The 18,132-nt window shown below is 41.5% G+C and overlaps 1 pseudogene; it reads right to left on the bottom strand.

Annotated features, from left to right (window-relative positions):
* Positions 1-540: 540 nt before the first annotated feature.
* On the bottom strand, positions 541-593 carry LOC147746950 (U7 small nuclear RNA; annotated as a pseudogene).
* Positions 594-18,132: the final 17,539 nt, after the last annotated feature.

Raw genomic sequence — 18,132 nt, 5'->3', positions numbered from 1 at the left:
TTCTTGCTCCTCCAGAGATATTTAGTAAATTGTTACTCGGCCTCGGCCTTCCCTCACGGAATCCATATTTCGCACCTCGACTGTGATGTCACTAGTGTCAGTGTCTCTTTAGCCAGTGGGCCCAGGGCCCGCTACTTAACACTGTGCAAGTCTGTTTTGTTGAACTTTTAGCTCGTGGCAATCATTGATTTACCGCTGGAGGGACAACTTCTCGCAAAGCATTCTATTTAGCAGCAAATCTAGAACGGAGGTAACCTGGAATTAAAAAATCCAGTTAACAAAACAAGCTAAAATTAATTGGGCACTTTTCGGCAATCAACAACGAACCTCACTGTACTCATTTATATAACATCTGCTGGCAACACCCACCATTGAGTAGCATAGAAAGGCATCCATAAATAGACCGTGACATTATTTCACACTACTTATTTAAGCGAGTTTCATATCAAGATCCTAAAATCACATTATCATTTCTCAGCGCTCCAACCGTTCTACGTTAAAACAGAAAACTTCCTTCATATCTTTCATTTACAATGATGTGGCGGCTTCTCTTTATAAGAAGCCTTCTAGACAAATAGTACAGAGCTATTTTAAACATGATGTGGCAGCTTCTCTTTATAAGAAGCCTTCTAGACAAATAGTACAGAGCTATTTTAAACATTGCAGGTGCAATTTCATGTGGTAGCGCTAAAAAATACCTTTTTGATAGGTCATCTTTAATATATTAATTGTTGATTGAAATGGAAAGGAGTAAAAGATCTGAGGGTACTAAAATAAGTTATTATTGACAATTTAACAAAGAAAAACAAAGAAAAGAAGTCCATGGCATTGCACAGAAAATATGCAAATATTAGTACCTCGGCCACGCCCTGCTTGAGATCCGACAAACCAAACACCTCACTGGTTTAGAATGGCTCGCCATTGGTTTGGACGTCACTGGAATGAGAGGCGTGGCGTCCATGCTGGATCGGGTTGAAAGACTTAAAACCGGGAAGATATTTTGCAAGCAAACGGCCATGACAGATTGGGGTAAAATGTCGGCCTTGACAGAATGACGATAAAGTTGTCTCGCGCACATGTCTGAGGAGCTCTTTTTCCGCCGAACAACTAACTCATCAGTCTGTCCAACTTTATTATGTTTCTACCAGGAGGGTTCAGGATAACTAGCTAAAAGAACAGATGTCATTTCTCTGTATTCTAATGAGGGTTTACTTTATGCCTCTATATTTTGCACCAGGTCCTGATGAGACCCACTGATTCACTCTTAAATCGGTAAAAACATTGGGGCATATTACCAGGCAAATGCAATAGCATTTAAAATCAATAGCATTTAAAATATTATACATCAAGCTGCAGTTCACCTCGTCGTCCCAAGATGTCCCTGATGAGTAAAATTAAAAAAACATTGAAACCCTTTCATGAATGCTAAGAATTATGCTAAGCTTATCCCATAATGCTTTGCAGGGCCTTTTAGTTGTATTTTTGCCCATAACTGTGCTTGGGGTGGTTATAAGAGAATGGGACCTCCACTGAATTACTATTTAAAGGGAGCAGGAATGTATAGAACCTGGGAAGAAAAAACAACACCCCAGCGATTGTCACGCCCCCAGCACACACCCCCAGCACAATGCAGACACGCCCACAGGGGACTACTTTGCTGGCACGGTTCTTTTACATTTTAAATGTATATGGTGGGCGTCTGCATAGCCTATGTCCTTCTGCTGCAACTGCCCTTTCCAACGCTGTATTGGGTGTTGTGATTGGTGCTGTGGTTCCCGAGTTTACCTGGCCAAAAGGTGCAAGTTCTCTCTTTATAATAGTAGTATAGATATATATATATATATATATATATATATATATATATATATATATATATATATATATATATATATATATGAATCAACAAGTATTTTCTTCTCCACAAGAAAATAACTCAGGATACCTCTGGATGCTTTCAAGGATGTTTTATTTCGGCAAAGTGGCAACTGCCTACCGACGCGTTTCACCAGTTACGGCTTGTTCACAGTAAAGCTGTGAAAGTGACTCGTGCTATTTACATGCTTGTGCACAAACAGTGAGGAAGGACAACCCATCATTACATGGCGGCCATATTGGACTAGTCATTTACATAGAAATGTATAGTAAATCACCCAATGAATGTACATTTATAGATAAATCAAACACATCCATAGCTCATTATCATTATGTTGAAATAACTCTTGATTACTGCATGATTAACACAAAATGTAAACTGTTTTGGTAACCCATCAGTTTGCGTTGTACGTTTTTGAGAACGATCAAAAAGTCCCGCCCAAGTGGGCATTTGGTAATTTTACCACCATGCAGAATGATTGAAATGAAATATAATTACTATTAATCATATATCATTCACGGCAAAATGTCAGGCCAGAAAGATGTAAGAATTACATACTCCGAAAAATTCATATTTCACCCATATGAAACGTATATATCACATGACATTAGTTTTTATACAAGAAATTTTTTTCGTGATTGATGCCTGATTTGGTTTTTTCAAAGTCCCGCCCAAGTGGGCATATACCACAAAGTTGACAATACTGGCAGTTTTAATGACTTGCTGAGTCTTGGAGGGGTCAATAATTATATACAGGTGACGAATATCTTTTCAATTTCAAATATTCCAATGGCTTAAAGAATTGGGTTGTCCTAAAAAGAAAAAACCAAAGAATGTGCTTTTAGTGAAGTGAATCCTATACTACAAAGTATAGTATGTTATATCAATAATTAAAAACAATCTTATGTCACTTTAAAAACAGTTTACATCATTAAACGAAAGTAAGTAAATTACAGATCCTACGTCATAATTCCATTTCTACCTTATGTGTACTGCTAATTCCTCATTAGAGTTCATCCCTATCGGGTACACGGTTTCGAAGTCAATGATGTATTTTGACTCCATTATTCTCAATTGGTGTAGTCTATCTCCACCCCTCAATGATGGTTTCACCGCATCCAATACAACAAACGACAACAAGTTGTCGTTTTGGCCATGATAGATTTTAAAATGTCTGGCAACTGGGTACTGTTCGTTGTAGTTGCGGATTGCCCTTTTGTGTTCAAGCACTCTCATTTTAGCTCTTTTGATTGTGCTACCGATATAATATTTGGAACATGGACAAATGAGGCAGTACACACAAAATTCTGTATTGCAATCAAAGGGCCCTTTGATCGTGAATACTCTCTTGCTATTAGGTACTTTTATTTTATCACAGTTTTTGCTACCCTTACAGGCCTTACATCTCATACAGCACTCAAAACCACCTGTTATTCGATTGGACCTAGAATCAATGGTTGAGATAGCATTTTTACTCAATTCATCTTTTAATGAGGTGTTCCTCCTGTAGGTAATTTCAGGAGTGTCTTTAAGGCATTGACTGAGATAGCTGTCTGTCTGTAAAATGTGCCAATTTTGTGTCAAGATTCTCCGAACTTGAAAGGCCTGGCCCGAGTAGGTTGTGATGAATCTCACTGTGTTGTTATCCTCATCTATAGATCTAATTTTGGGTGTAAGTAGTGCAGTTCTATCTACTTTGTTGACCTTTTCTATGGCTTGGTTAATTGTCTTCATAGTGTAGCCTCTCTCGGAAAATCTTGCTTTCATCAGATTTCTCTCCTTTTCAAACTCCTCATTTGTACTGCTATTCCTTTTAGCTCTCAATAATTCCCCGTATGGGATACTTTGTACCAGGCTATACGGGTGGGCACTAGTTGCAAAGAGCAGGCTATTGCCCGCTGTGGCTTTCCTGTGGAGCTTGGTTATCAGTTTTTGGTTAGAGACTTCTACCTCCACATCTAGGAATACTACCTTCTTACTGCTAATGTGGGATGTCAGTCTGATGTTGAAATCATTTTTATTTAAAGACAAAATGAACGCCTTTACACTGATTTCATCTCCTCTCCATATCATAAAGATATCATCAATGAAGCGTGTCCACAGAATCACCTGCTCCCCTTGGTAGTCCCGGCTACTGGACACCTGCTCCTCCCACCAGCCCATGAATAAATTCGCGTAGCTGGGGGCGAAGCAGGTGCCCATCGCCGTGCCCTGTGTCTGTTTGTACAGTTTGTCATCGAAGAGAAAAAAATTATTTGTTAGGCAAAAATAGGCCATTTCTACCAACATCTCAGTATGCAACAAGGTCTTGATGGATTTAGCTCTTAAGAAATGCCTCATTGCTTGAATGCCTAGGTCGTGTCTGATTGATGTGTATAAACTGGTAACGTCTAGCGTTACCAGTAAAAAGTCTGGTTCCCACATCAGTTCATTGATGAGGTTTAAAAAGTGCATAGTATCCCTCAGATATGATGGAAGGGCTACAACAAAGGGCCTGAGGAAGAAGTCTATATATTTAGACGTCATTTCTAACTGTGATCCCATAGATGACACGATGGGTCTGCCAGGTGGTGCCTTCGGGTTCTTATGGAGTTTGGGCAGAAGATACATTATCGGTGTTTTAGGGTATTTACAACTGAGGCTGTTGAATTCACCCCTCTCCAAAATCCCATTCTCATGCCATTGAGATAACATATCCTCATATTTGATATAAGAAGATGATATTTCATCTTGGGTTGCCACCTGATAACAAACCTCATCGCTCAATTGGCGGCGGCCTTCCTGCAAATAATCCTCCTTTCCCCACACCACAACATTACCACCTTTATCCGATTGACGGATTACAATTGATTTGTCATTTTTTAAGTTCTCTAATGCTTGTAATTGTGGTTTAGTAAGATTACATTTAGCCCAATTTTTTTTGCAATAGCGTAGTTTTTTCAGATCTTTGATAACACTTTTTTCAAAGACGTCTATTGTGTCACAGTGAACAACCGGTACAAATGCAGATTTGGGTTTAAAACCACTTTTACAAGGCTTGTCTATAGTCATTTCCAAATTGTCTAAATTCAAGAGAGGATCTTCATGATGTTCTATGTCCTCATCTAATTCAGTGATAGTTTGCAGTGTCTCAATGTCAGATAAACACAAAGCCCCTTGAGAGACAGAGCTCCCCTCTGCATCCCTATTGGGTGCATGGAACTGGAACCATTTTTTTAGCTTCAGTTTACGCACAAAGCAGAAAGTATCTATGCGTGTCTGAACATAATCCAATTTACGGGTGGGACAAAAAGACAATCCTAGAGCCAAAAGATCAATGTCAGTAGATGTTAACTCACGTTTGGAAAGGTTAATCACCGTCATTTCATTCCTTTTCTGGCTCTGGTTACCATTGGACTGGCTTTGTTGGAATCTTCTCTTCCTTCTCCTCCTTGATTTTTTGTTCCTCTTGATCCTCTGGCTTTCCCTCGGAATCCTCGTCCCCGACCTCTCCAAAAAACCTGCTCATCTTGACCCCCTGCTGGGTTTAATTTTGCTTGATTGAGCATCTGAAATTGGGTGAGAAAGTTAATCCTACCACGTCCTCTCATCGTGGTTTGCGGTGTTGCTCTGCCCACTGACGCATCTGAGAGATTCCCATCTGATGCATCACTTTCTTCAACAGTCGTGTTAACTGCTTCTGTTGTTGCATTCTCAGTTATATTGGAAGAGGTGGCTTCGCTTGCTTTTTGGAAGAGGTGATCGTATTTTTTGTGGAAGGTAAGTGTTCTTCCAGATTGATAATCCTTAAAGTCTCGAATAAATTTTCTTTGTTTTTTACTGGTAATGTCTTCCTCCAGTTTCGTCAGCCGCATTTCGAGTTTGGTCATGAACTCTTGTATTTTCTCTTGTGTAGTCAACAAGGCTACTTCCGTTAGTGCGCTCTCAATCTGCTCCAATAGTTTGGCTCTGTCTTTAAGGGCATATTTGATAAGTATTCTCATCATGGTAATGGAGCAGTCCTTAGAATTGCCCGACCACTCCTCTAACATTTCTGGGTCTGGATTTTCATAAGTAGGGATGGTGTACACTCGCAAGCCTCTCGGCACACGTCCTACATCAATATATTTTTGCAGTGACTCTGCTTCCCACCATTTGGATATTTCCTTGCGGTGTAATTTCTCAATCCTGTCAAATATTTGTTGAATTTGTACCTCGTTATTCAATAGAGATTGTTCTTTGGTACCCTGGTTGCTTTCAGTAGGATCTGGTACATTCGTTGTAAAAAATAAACGATCTGACATTTCCTTTCGTTTGGCATCTGATCTTGCTGCCATCTTAATGCCTCAAGGTAGCTTGTTTTTGGCGTGTATTACAACACGCGTGCATCCAGATGCAGGGGAAGCAGGCGTTCAGCTCACGTTCCTCACCGCTCAACCTCCGTGGAAGAGAATAGGTAAAGTTCAAACGTTCGTATTCATGCGGGGTCGGCACTACCAAAGATCGCTCACAGTGCTCAAACAACGCACTGGAGTTTGTCTCCGGGTTTTGGCCCCTCCGCTTTGCTTTACACGCTGTTCGTTAGCGTGAATATTGTTTTACCTCACTGCTTTCCATCCACCAGCGTTACCACGGTTTGATGTTGGCGTTTTATTCCGCCACAGTCCGCTGGATGACGATAGACTCCACGGGGCACCAGGACCATAGAATTGCTTCCAAACACAAGAGTCCGGTTGTTCCTGGCGCTCAAACGGTTGCGATCCCGAGTGGGTGCCGGTCACCCTCAATTTGAATCAACAAGTATTTTCTTCTCCACAAGAAAATAACTCAGGATACCTCTGGATGCTTTCAAGGATGTTTTATTTCGGCAAAGTGGCAACTGCCTACCGACGCGTTTCACCAGTTACGGCTTGTTCACGGTAAAGCTGTGAAAGTGACTCGTGCTATTTACATGCTTGTGCACAAACAGTGAGGAAGGACAACCCATCATTACATGGCGGCCATATTGGACTAGTCATTTACATAGAAATGTATAGTAAATCACCCAATGAATGTACATTTATAGATAAATCAAACACATCCATAGCTCATTATCATTATGTTGAAATAACTCTTGATTACTGCATGATTAACACAAAATGTAAACTGTTTTGGTAACCCATCAGTTTGCGTTGTACGTTTTTGAGAACGATCAAAAACGTACAACGCAAACTGATGGGTTACCAAAACAGTTTACATTTTGTGTTAATCATGCAGTAATCAAGAGTTATTTCAACATAATGATAATGAGCTATGGATGTGTTTGATTTATCTATAAATGTACATTCATTGGGTGATTTACTATACATTTCTATGTAAATGACTAGTCCAATATGGCCGCCATGTAATGATGGGTTGTCCTTCCTCACTGTTTGTGCACAAGCATGTAAATAGCACGAGTCACTTTCACAGCTTTACCGTGAACAAGCCGTAACTGGTGAAACGCGTCGGTAGGCAGTTGCCACTTTGCCGAAATAAAACATCCTTGAAAGCATCCAGAGGTATCCTGAGTTATTTTCTTGTGGAGAAGAAAATACTTGTTGATTCAAATTGAGGGTGACCGGCACCCACTCGGGATCGCAACCGTTTGAGCGCCAGGAACAACCGGACTCTTGTGTTTGGAAGCAATTCTATGGTCCTGGTGCCCCGTGGAGTCTATCGTCATCCAGCGGACTGTGGCGGAATAAAACGCCAACATCAAACCGTGGTAACGCTGGTGGATGGAAAGCAGTGAGGTAAAACAATATTCACGCTAACGAACAGCGTGTAAAGCAAAGCGGAGGGGCCAAAACCCAGAGACAAACTCCAGTGCGTTGTTTGAGCACTGTGAGCGATCTTTGGTAGTGCCGACCCCGCATGAATACGAACGTTTGAACTTTACCTATTCTCTTCCACGGAGGTTGAGCGGTGAGGAACGTGAGCTGAACGCCTGCTTCCCCTGCATCTGGATGCACGCGTGTTGTAATACACGCCAAAAACAAGCTACCTTGAGGCATTAAGATGGCAGCAAGATCAGATGCCAAACGAAAGGAAATGTCAGATCGTTTATTTTTTACAACGAATGTACCAGATCCTACTGAAAGCAACCAGGGTACCAAAGAACAATCTCTATTGAATAACGAGGTACAAATTCAACAAATATTTGACAGGATTGAGAAATTACACCGCAAGGAAATATCCAAATGGTGGGAAGCAGAGTCACTGCAAAAATATATTGATGTAGGACGTGTGCCGAGAGGCTTGCGAGTGTACACCATCCCTACTTATGAAAATCCAGACCCAGAAATGTTAGAGGAGTGGTCGGGCAATTCTAAGGACTGCTCCATTACCATGATGAGAATACTTATCAAATATGCCCTTAAAGACAGAGCCAAACTATTGGAGCAGATTGAGAGCGCACTAACGGAAGTAGCCTTGTTGACTACACAAGAGAAAATACAAGAGTTCATGACCAAACTCGAAATGCGGCTGACGAAACTGGAGGAAGACATTACCAGTAAAAAACAAAGAAAATTTATTCGAGACTTTAAGGATTATCAATCTGGAAGAACACTTACCTTCCACAAAAAATACGATCACCTCTTCCAAAAAGCAAGCGAAGCCACCTCTTCCAATATAACTGAGAATGCAACAACAGAAGCAGTTAACACGACTGTTGAAGAAAGTGATGCATCAGATGGGAATCTCTCAGATGCGTCAGTGGGCAGAGCAACACCGCAAACCACGATGAGAGGACGTGGTAGGATTAACTTTCTCACCCAATTTCAGATGCTCAATCAAGCAAAATTAAACCCAGCAGGGGGTCAAGATGAGCAGGTTTTTTGGAGAGGTCGGGGACGAGGATTCCGAGGGAAAGCCAGAGGATCAAGAGGAACAAAAAATCAAGGAGGAGAAGGAAGAGAAGATTCCAACAAAGCCAGTCCAATGGTAACCAGAGCCAGAAAAGGAATGAAATGACGGTGATTAACCTTTCCAAACGTGAGTTAACATCTACTGACATTGATCTTTTGGCTCTAGGATTGTCTTTTTGTCCCACCCGTAAATTGGATTATGTTCAGACACGCATAGATACTTTCTGCTTTGTGCGTAAACTGAAGCTAAAAAAATGGTTCCAGTTCCATGCACCCAATAGGGATGCAGAGGGGAGCTCTGTCTCTCAAGGGGCTTTGTGTTTATCTGACATTGAGACACTGCAAACTATCACTGAATTAGATGAGGACATAGAACATCATGAAGATCCTCTCTTGAATTTAGACAATTTGGAAATGACTATAGACAAGCCTTGTAAAAGTGGTTTTAAACCCAAATCTGCATTTGTACCGGTTGTTCACTGTGACACAATAGACGTCTTTGAAAAAAGTGTTATCAAAGATCTGAAAAAACTACGCTATTGCAAAAAAAATTGGGCTAAATGTAATCTTACTAAACCACAATTACAAGCATTAGAGAACTTAAAAAATGACAAATCAATTGTAATCCGTCAATCGGATAAAGGTGGTAATGTTGTGGTGTGGGGAAAGGAGGATTATTTGCAGGAAGGCCGCCGCCAATTGAGCGATGAGGTTTGTTATCAGGTGGCAACCCAAGATGAAATATCATCTTCTTATATCAAATATGAGGATATGTTATCTCAATGGCATGAGAATGGGATTTTGGAGAGGGGTGAATTCAACAGCCTCAGTTGTAAATACCCTAAAACACCGATAATGTATCTTCTGCCCAAACTCCATAAGAACCCGAAGGCACCACCTGGCAGACCCATCGTGTCATCTATGGGATCACAGTTAGAAATGACGTCTAAATATATAGACTTCTTCCTCAGGCCCTTTGTTGTAGCCCTTCCATCATATCTGAGGGATACTATGCACTTTTTAAACCTCATCAATGAACTGATGTGGGAACCAGACTTTTTACTGGTAACGCTAGACGTTACCAGTTTATACACATCAATCAGACACGACCTAGGCATTCAAGCAATGAGGCATTTCTTAAGAGCTAGATCCATCAAGACCTTGTTGCATACTGAGATGTTGGTAGAAATGGCCTATTTTTGCCTAACAAATAATTTTTTTCTCTTCGATGACAAACTGTACAAACAGACACAGGGCACGGCGATGGGCACCTGCTTCGCCCCCAGCTACGCGAATTTATTCATGGGCTGGTGGGAGGAGCAGGTGTCCAGTAGCCGGGACTACCAAGGGGAGCAGGTGATTCTGTGGACACGCTTCATTGATGATATCTTTATGATATGGAGAGGAGATGAAATCAGTGTAAAGGCGTTCATTTTGTCTTTAAATAAAAATGATTTCAACATCAGACTGACATCCCACATTAGCAGTAAGAAGGTAGTATTCCTAGATGTGGAGGTAGAAGTCTCTAACCAAAAACTGATAACCAAGCTCCACAGGAAAGCCACAGCGGGCAATAGCCTGCTCTTTGCAACTAGTGCCCACCCGTATAGCCTGGTACAAAGTATCCCATACGGGGAATTATTGAGAGCTAAAAGGAATAGCAGTACAAATGAGGAGTTTGAAAAGGAGAGAAATCTGATGAAAGCAAGATTTTCCGAGAGAGGCTACACTATGAAGACAATTAACCAAGCCATAGAAAAGGTCAACAAAGTAGATAGAACTGCACTACTTACACCCAAAATTAGATCTATAGATGAGGATAACAACACAGTGAGATTCATCACAACCTACTCGGGCCAGGCCTTTCAAGTTCGGAGAATCTTGACACAAAATTGGCACATTTTACAGACAGACAGCTATCTCAGTCAATGCCTTAAGGACACTCCTGAAATTACCTACAGGAGGAACACCTCATTAAAAGATGAATTGAGTATAAATGCTATCTCAACCATTGATTCTAGGTCCAATCGAATAACAGGTGGTTTTGAGTGCTGTATGAGATGTAAGGCCTGTAAGGGTAGCAAAAACTGTGATAAAATAAAAGTACCTAATAGCAAGAGAGTATTCACGATCAAAGGGCCCTTTGATTGCAATACAGAATTTTGTGTGTACTGCCTCATTTGTCCATGTTCCAAATATTATATCGGTAGCACAATCAAAAGAGCTAAAATGAGAGTGCTTGAACACAAAAGGGCAATCCGCAACTACAACGAACAGTACCCAGTTGCCAGACATTTTAAAATCTATCATGGCCAAAACGACAACTTGTTGTCGTTTGTTGTATTGGATGCGGTGAAACCATCATTGAGGGGTGGAGATAGACTACACCAATTGAGAATAATGGAGTCAAAATACATCATTGACTTCGAAACCCTGTACCCGATAGGGATGAACTCTAATGAGGAATTAGCAGTACACATAAGGTAGAAATGGAATTATGACGTAGGATCTGTAATTTACTTACTTTCGTTTAATGATGTAAACTGTTTTTAAAGTGACATAAGATTGTTTTTAATTATTGATATAACATACTATACTTTGTAGTATAGGATTCACTTCACTAAAAGCACATTCTTTGGTTTTTTCTTTTTAGGACAACCCAATTCTTTAAGCCATTGGAATATTTGAAATTGAAAAGATATTCGTCACCTGTATATAATTATTGACCCCTCCAAGACTCAGCAAGTCATTAAAACTGCCAGTATTGTCAACTTTGTGGTATATGCCCACTTGGGCGGGACTTTGAAAAAACCAAATCAGGCATCAATCACGAAAAAAATTTCTTGTATAAAAACTAATGTCATGTGATATATACGTTTCATATGGGTGAAATATGAATTTTTCGGAGTATGTAATTCTTACATCTTTCTGGCCTGACATTTTGCCGTGAATGATATATGATTAATAGTAATTATATTTCATTTCAATCATTCTGCATGGTGGTAAAATTACCAAATGCCCACTTGGGCGGGACTTTTTGATCGTTCTCAAAAACCTACAACGCAAACTGATGGGTTACCAAAACAGTTTACATTTTGTGTTAATCATGCAGTAATCAAGAGTTATTTCAACATAATGATAATGAGCTATGGATGTGTTTGATTTATCTATAAATGTACATTCATTGGGTGATTTACTATACATTTCTATGTAAATGACTAGTCCAATATGGCTGCCATGTAATGATGGGTTGTCCTTCCTCACTGTTTGTGCACAAGCATGTAAATAGCACGAGTCACTTTCACAGCTTTACCGTGAACAAGCCGTAACTGGTGAAACGCGTCGGTAGGCAGTTGCCACTTTGCCGAAATAAAACATCCTTGAAAGCATCCAGAGGTATCCTGAGTTATTTTCTTGTGGAGAAGAAAATACTTGTTGATTCAAATTGAGGGTGACCGGCACCCACTCGGGATCGCAACCGTTTGAGCGCCAGGAACAACCGGACTCTTGTGTTTGGATATATATATATATATATATATATATATATATATATATATATATATATATATATATATATATATATATATATATATATATATATATATATATATATATATATATGTGTATATATGTGTATATACATATCTATTATTGTTCAAATTCATGTGTTAATGGAATAATATACACTTGATTAATGGGTCTTTATTAGGATTTATCCCGCTATTGGCGAACTGACCTTCACGTTTATAATGAACTAAACGGTATTTTCCTTATGTTATGTGATTACATATGACACGGAGTATTTTTACCATGTCTATTGCACTACAGCACTTCACTCTGTTTTGATTGGTTACCAATTAGTACTTTTGCACTTTATATTCGGCCATACCCTTGTGTAACACCATGTGATCAAGGCCTGTGAGAGGCCGAAACGTTATGCTGCTGTGTTGCTGAATAAAACGAACAACTCACGGAATAATTGGGTCTGCTGTTTTCTTGTAGTAGCGTGACTACAGACTGCTCCAAGTGCCGAGTGCCTTGTTTAAAACCCGTGGTGGATTTCTTAGCTGGTTGCTGCTTCTCCGGCGTGGCAGGACCCCTCCTTCGTTTGCTGGCTTTGCGGCAGGAAGCTACGACCTCCGGTGACCCGGAGGCATTGTCTCTCTCGTTTGGGAGTGACCGCAGAGCGCCGGAATTTCCAGAGAATATCGCCGGTCCGAGAGCGGGTTCCGACTCGGCGTGTCGACGGCGGTCGCACGCCCGGGTTGTTGAGCCTGCCTGAGGAGTCCGACGTGTATTGGGACACTTTCCGTGGAGGAGGCAATTCCAGGACTGTCGGCAGGTTGCATTTGTCTTCGAACCGACAACCAGTGAGTGACGCGAGATTGCGCGTTTGAACAATATTTTTCTTCATTTGCAACATGGCAACTGGTGGAAGAAGAGGGAGGGAGGTGGCTGCCCTCGATGTGTTTGACGACTCCCCGGCTGGGGGGTCGGCTGCGCTAGGACCCACTGTGGAGGTGAATGAAGGTGCCTTAAATTTATGTGGTCTTTACAAGAAACTGGAAAAACTGGTTAAGCGCGAACAAGCAAAGTGGTGGGAGCACCGCTCCCTGAGCAGGTACTTGGAGGTCAATCGCATACCGAGGGGGTTACGAGTGCTATTGGCCCCAAGTTATGACCAACCTGACCCCGAAATGCTCAGGGAGTGGGCAGAATGCAACTTGGATTCCTCGAGGCGACTTGTACAAATATTAGTGCGCTATGCAGAGTCGGACCGAATCAAGATTCAAACACAAATAGACGAATTAAATCTTGAGATCGAGGGTCTGAGCACTGACAAGGCGGCAGAGAGTTTGAAACTCCGAGAAGAAATGATGGTCCGGGTCCAAAAAGAGGAGGACATCATAATGAAAAGGAAACAGTACAAGTTCCAGCGGGATAAGACAGATTATTTAGAAGGGCGCATTTTTACGTTTGCGCGTAAATATGACGCCAGGAAATTGTCCCAGCCACCAAAGAACCAGGGGCTCCCAAAGAACGAGGGTCCCAACGCGCAACATCACCAGCTAGCTCTTCCAATGCTGATCTGAGTTCAAACATCGATAGTGGTTCGGAATACGAAGGAGGCAGAACCCGTTCAGGGTTGGGGTTTACCCGGTTCACGATGGCGCAGGAGTTGGAGTTAGTGAACCAGGACAACAGAGACATACTGCGCCCCAGGGTCGAACGCTCGAAAACATCAAAAACCCCAACACCAAACGAAGACAGCGCCGAAAAGCCAGAGCAAGACGATGCTCCAAAGCGCAAACCCTACAAAAGGCAGTGGAGCAAGAAGAAGAAGCAATAGTACAACAAACAGGTGTGTCGAACTTCTCTATTATTAATCTTACCTCTATGCAACTTACTGATTCTGAACTAAAAACATTATCTATGGGCTTATCTTTCTGTCCACCTCGTAATTTCAATTACGCAGATACGCGCATTGACTTGTTTAAATTCACAAGAAAATTAAAATTGAAAAAGCACTTTGTGAATAACAAGTCTCGGAATCCAGAGGCTAGATTAGATGGTAATATCTCCAACAGTCCAACACTCATTGGCCATGATCTACCATTGGTTCAAGATATGGAGAGTCTGAGAAATGAACAATTTTTGACACAACTATCTAATAATGACCTTTCATCTTCTCCCCCTGCCACAGCGATGGGTAGCCTCACTACATTCAAGCCTAAATCAACTTACACCCCTCAGATGCTGCATGATAATATTAATATCTTTGAAGAGGCTGCAGTTAAAGACATTAAGGCACTGCATTCACGGACATTAAGGAATAGCAAACATCAGATCAATTGCAACAAGAAATACACGGATTTAGTGGCTAAGATCCAGCAAGATGGAAATGTGATTGTTCGCCAATAGGACAAGGGGGGCAACATTGTTTTATGGTCGAGAGACTTGTACTTAGAGGAGGCGACTGCACAGTTGAATGACACTACTTGTTACAGACACTGTGATCTGGCAGTCATCAAAAAAGCTCAAAGTACGTTCTATTCCATGCTAACAGGCTGGAGGTCATCTGGACTCATTAGTATGGATGAACTAAAATATCTTAAGAACGACTTTCCCATAATGCCTGTCCTCTACCTGATCCCCAAGATCCACAAGAACCCGGAAAAACCCCCAGGCAGACCCATCATCTCTGCATGTGGGGGCTTACTTGAGAAAGTTACCATATATGTGGACTCGTTCTTGCAGGAATACGTCGGGGGATTACCCTCATATGTTCAAGACTCGAGTGACTTTTTAAGAAAATTAAGCACTGTAGAGTGGGATCCCTCTTACCTGCTAATCACACTCGATGTTACTGCCCTATACACCAGCATCATCCATGCGGATGGTTTAAGGGCAGTGGCTCATTATTTGGGGTATCGTCCGATAATGTTGGTGGAACATAACAAGATGCTGTTGGCAATGATAAATTTCTGTCTGAGTAACAACTATTTTATGTTTAACAAAAAGTATTTCCAGCAGATCAGAGGGGTAGCCATGGGGGCCTGTTTCTCTCCCAATTACGCCTGTCTCCATATGGGGTACTGGGAGAGACAGGTCCTCAGTGGCGAGTACTCTGATATCTGCAGGGACCATATTGTTCGTGGTACATATACATCGATGATGTTTGCATGATCTGGAAGGGGACCACTGAACAAGCGACAGAATTTATCTCGAAGTTAAACGTCAATAACTATAACTTGTCTTTTACATCTGACATCAGCCACACATATGCCACCTTCTTAGATGTTGCAATTGACATCAACAATGGAGAAATCCAAACATCTTTGTTCAGGAAACCCACGGCAGGCAATACGGTGCTGCATGCCCAGAGCCACCATCCTCCACACCTGATCCGCAGCATTCCCTACGGGGAAATGCTGAGGATTAGGGGGGCCTGCAGCACTGATGCTCAAAACCAAATAGCGCAGGAAGCCAGTAGGCAGAGATTCTTGGCTCGGGGTTATGATGACAAAGTGGTGTTAGTGGCAATTAGGAAAGCTAATGCCATATCCCGACAAGAAGCCCTAGAACACAGGGGGTCGCATAATTCTATCAAGACCCAAATACAACAGCCTGTGAGACTTATTTGGTCTTTTAGCAACCAGCATGGTGCCTTACGTAAAATTATCAATAAGCATTGGGGTCTGGTCAAATGTGATCCAAGCATAGGCAATGAGTTGCCCGCAAAACCGGCAATAACTTATAGAAAAGCCTTTTCATTGCAGGACGCATTAGTCAAATCCAGCCCTGAACTTATCACCAGGCAAGACTGGTTGGCGGGCAGTAGAGGCTTCAGGAAGTGCGCCTCATGTAAGGCCTGCATTCAGGGTGTGAACAAGACAGAGTATACCATTCCCTTCTCAGAATACCCATGCAAGATCAGGAAGAAACTCACTTGTAAAAGTGAATTTTCTGTATATGTTTTGGAATGCCCATGTGGCCTACGGTACGTGGGCAGTTCCAAGTTACAGGTACATAAAAGGGTCTTACAACACCTACGGGCCATAAAGACTAACGACCCAGCTTACCCGGTGGCCGGGCACTTTAGGGAGAAACACAACAGCAACAGTGAGCTCCTGAAGTACTATGTGGTAGACTCTATCTCACCTATGAGGAGGGGTGGCAACAGAGAAGCAGCATTCAGAAAATTAGAAACGAGATACATCCTCATGCTGGATAGTAAGTCCCCAAATGGCCTGAATGCATCAGAGGACTTCTACACCTGTCTATAGATCAATCAGTGGTTTCTCCATTTGAGCATGTTCCACCAGGGCGAGATGCTAGGCCAATTTTATAGGACCCCGTATTATGGTTATGTAATGTGTTTCCAACTTGGCCGTGGGGTTCTTTCTGACCTAATCCTTGCTAGTTTGTCCAAATAACATAACCAGTGATCCTATCTCTGTTAGACAGATCTGATTATAATCAATTTAACATCATGGTCATATTTATAATCAGTTGGAAAGTTCTGTCTTCGGATTTTAATCACAATTCACTTTGCACTTTATTTGTATATTTTGGTAATGCAACCAATGTAGTGCTTCGTTGGGTTATGTTCGCCTTTTACAAGACCAAAAGAATATGTTTTACAATGTTTCTTGTGTATAATAGTATTTCAATAATATGTAATTGCGCTACATAGCAATACATTTATAACGAATATGAGTTTTCACAAACCAAATAGGATTTATCCAAATGCTCTAGTATACAGTATAAGTAGACAACATCAGTTAAATGCGTGGTGTATGATTGGATTATGGTTTACTATATTGGCATTTTGGTTGGTGATTCTATTGACATAAATACCCTTCACGGATTTATCCAGACATTGTTCAAATTCATGTGTTTATGGAATAATATACACTTGATTAATGGGTCTTTATTAGGATTTATCCCGCTATTGGCGAACTGACCTTCACGTTTATAATGAACTAAACGGTATTTTCCTTATGTTATGTGATTACATATGACACAGAGTATTTTTACCATGTCTATTGCACTACAGCACTTCACTCTGTTTTGATTGGTTACCAATTAGCACTTTTGCACTTTATATTCGGCCATACCCTTGTGTAACACCATGTGATCAAGGCCTGTGAGAGGCCGAAACGTTATGCTGCTGTGTTGCTGAATAAAACGAACAACTCACGGAATAATTGGGTCTGCTGTTTTCTTGTAGTAGCGTGACTACAGACTGCTCCAAGTGCCGAGTGCCTTGTTGAAAACCCGTGGTGGATATATATATCTATATATATATTTCAAAGCAGAGAGCTGGCCTTTATTGCGATCACCAGTGTAGTTGCTGCTATAGTACTCTACAGGGACCTCTGGGGACAGCCTGCGGTACTGTGTCCGTGCAGCCCTATTCAGACTCTACAGGGACCTCTGGGGACTGCCAGTGGTACTGCACCTCTTCCTGCTCCTCCAGAGATATTTAGTAAATTGTTACTCGGCCTCGGCCTTCCCTCGCGGAATCCATATTTCGCACCTCGACTGTGATGTCACTAGTGTCAGTGTCTCTTTAGCCAGTGGGCCCAGGGCCCGCTACTTAACACTGTGCGAGTCTGTTTTGTTGAACTTTTAGCTCGTTGCAATCATTTATTTACCGCTGGAGGGACAACTTCTCGCAAAGCATTCTATTTAGCAGCAAATCTAGGGGTATATTATCAAGGGGGTTTATCTCTGCTTTTTTGGCTTTAAAAGCCAAGAAAGCAGAGATAAAATTATCTCCCTATTACCTAGCTGTCGCTAACACCAGATAGCGACAGCTAGTAGGAGATAGCGACCATCTTGGGCCCCACTTTGCATGTCAGTGATATTTATCACTAATGACAT

The sequence above is a fragment of the Lissotriton vulgaris genome, chromosome 1_1 (assembly GCF_964263255.1).
Source record: "Lissotriton vulgaris chromosome 1_1, aLisVul1.2, whole genome shotgun sequence".
NCBI classification, from domain to species: domain Eukaryota; kingdom Metazoa; phylum Chordata; class Amphibia; order Caudata; family Salamandridae; genus Lissotriton; species Lissotriton vulgaris.
This window is presented reverse-complemented; position numbering and strand designations above follow the sequence as displayed.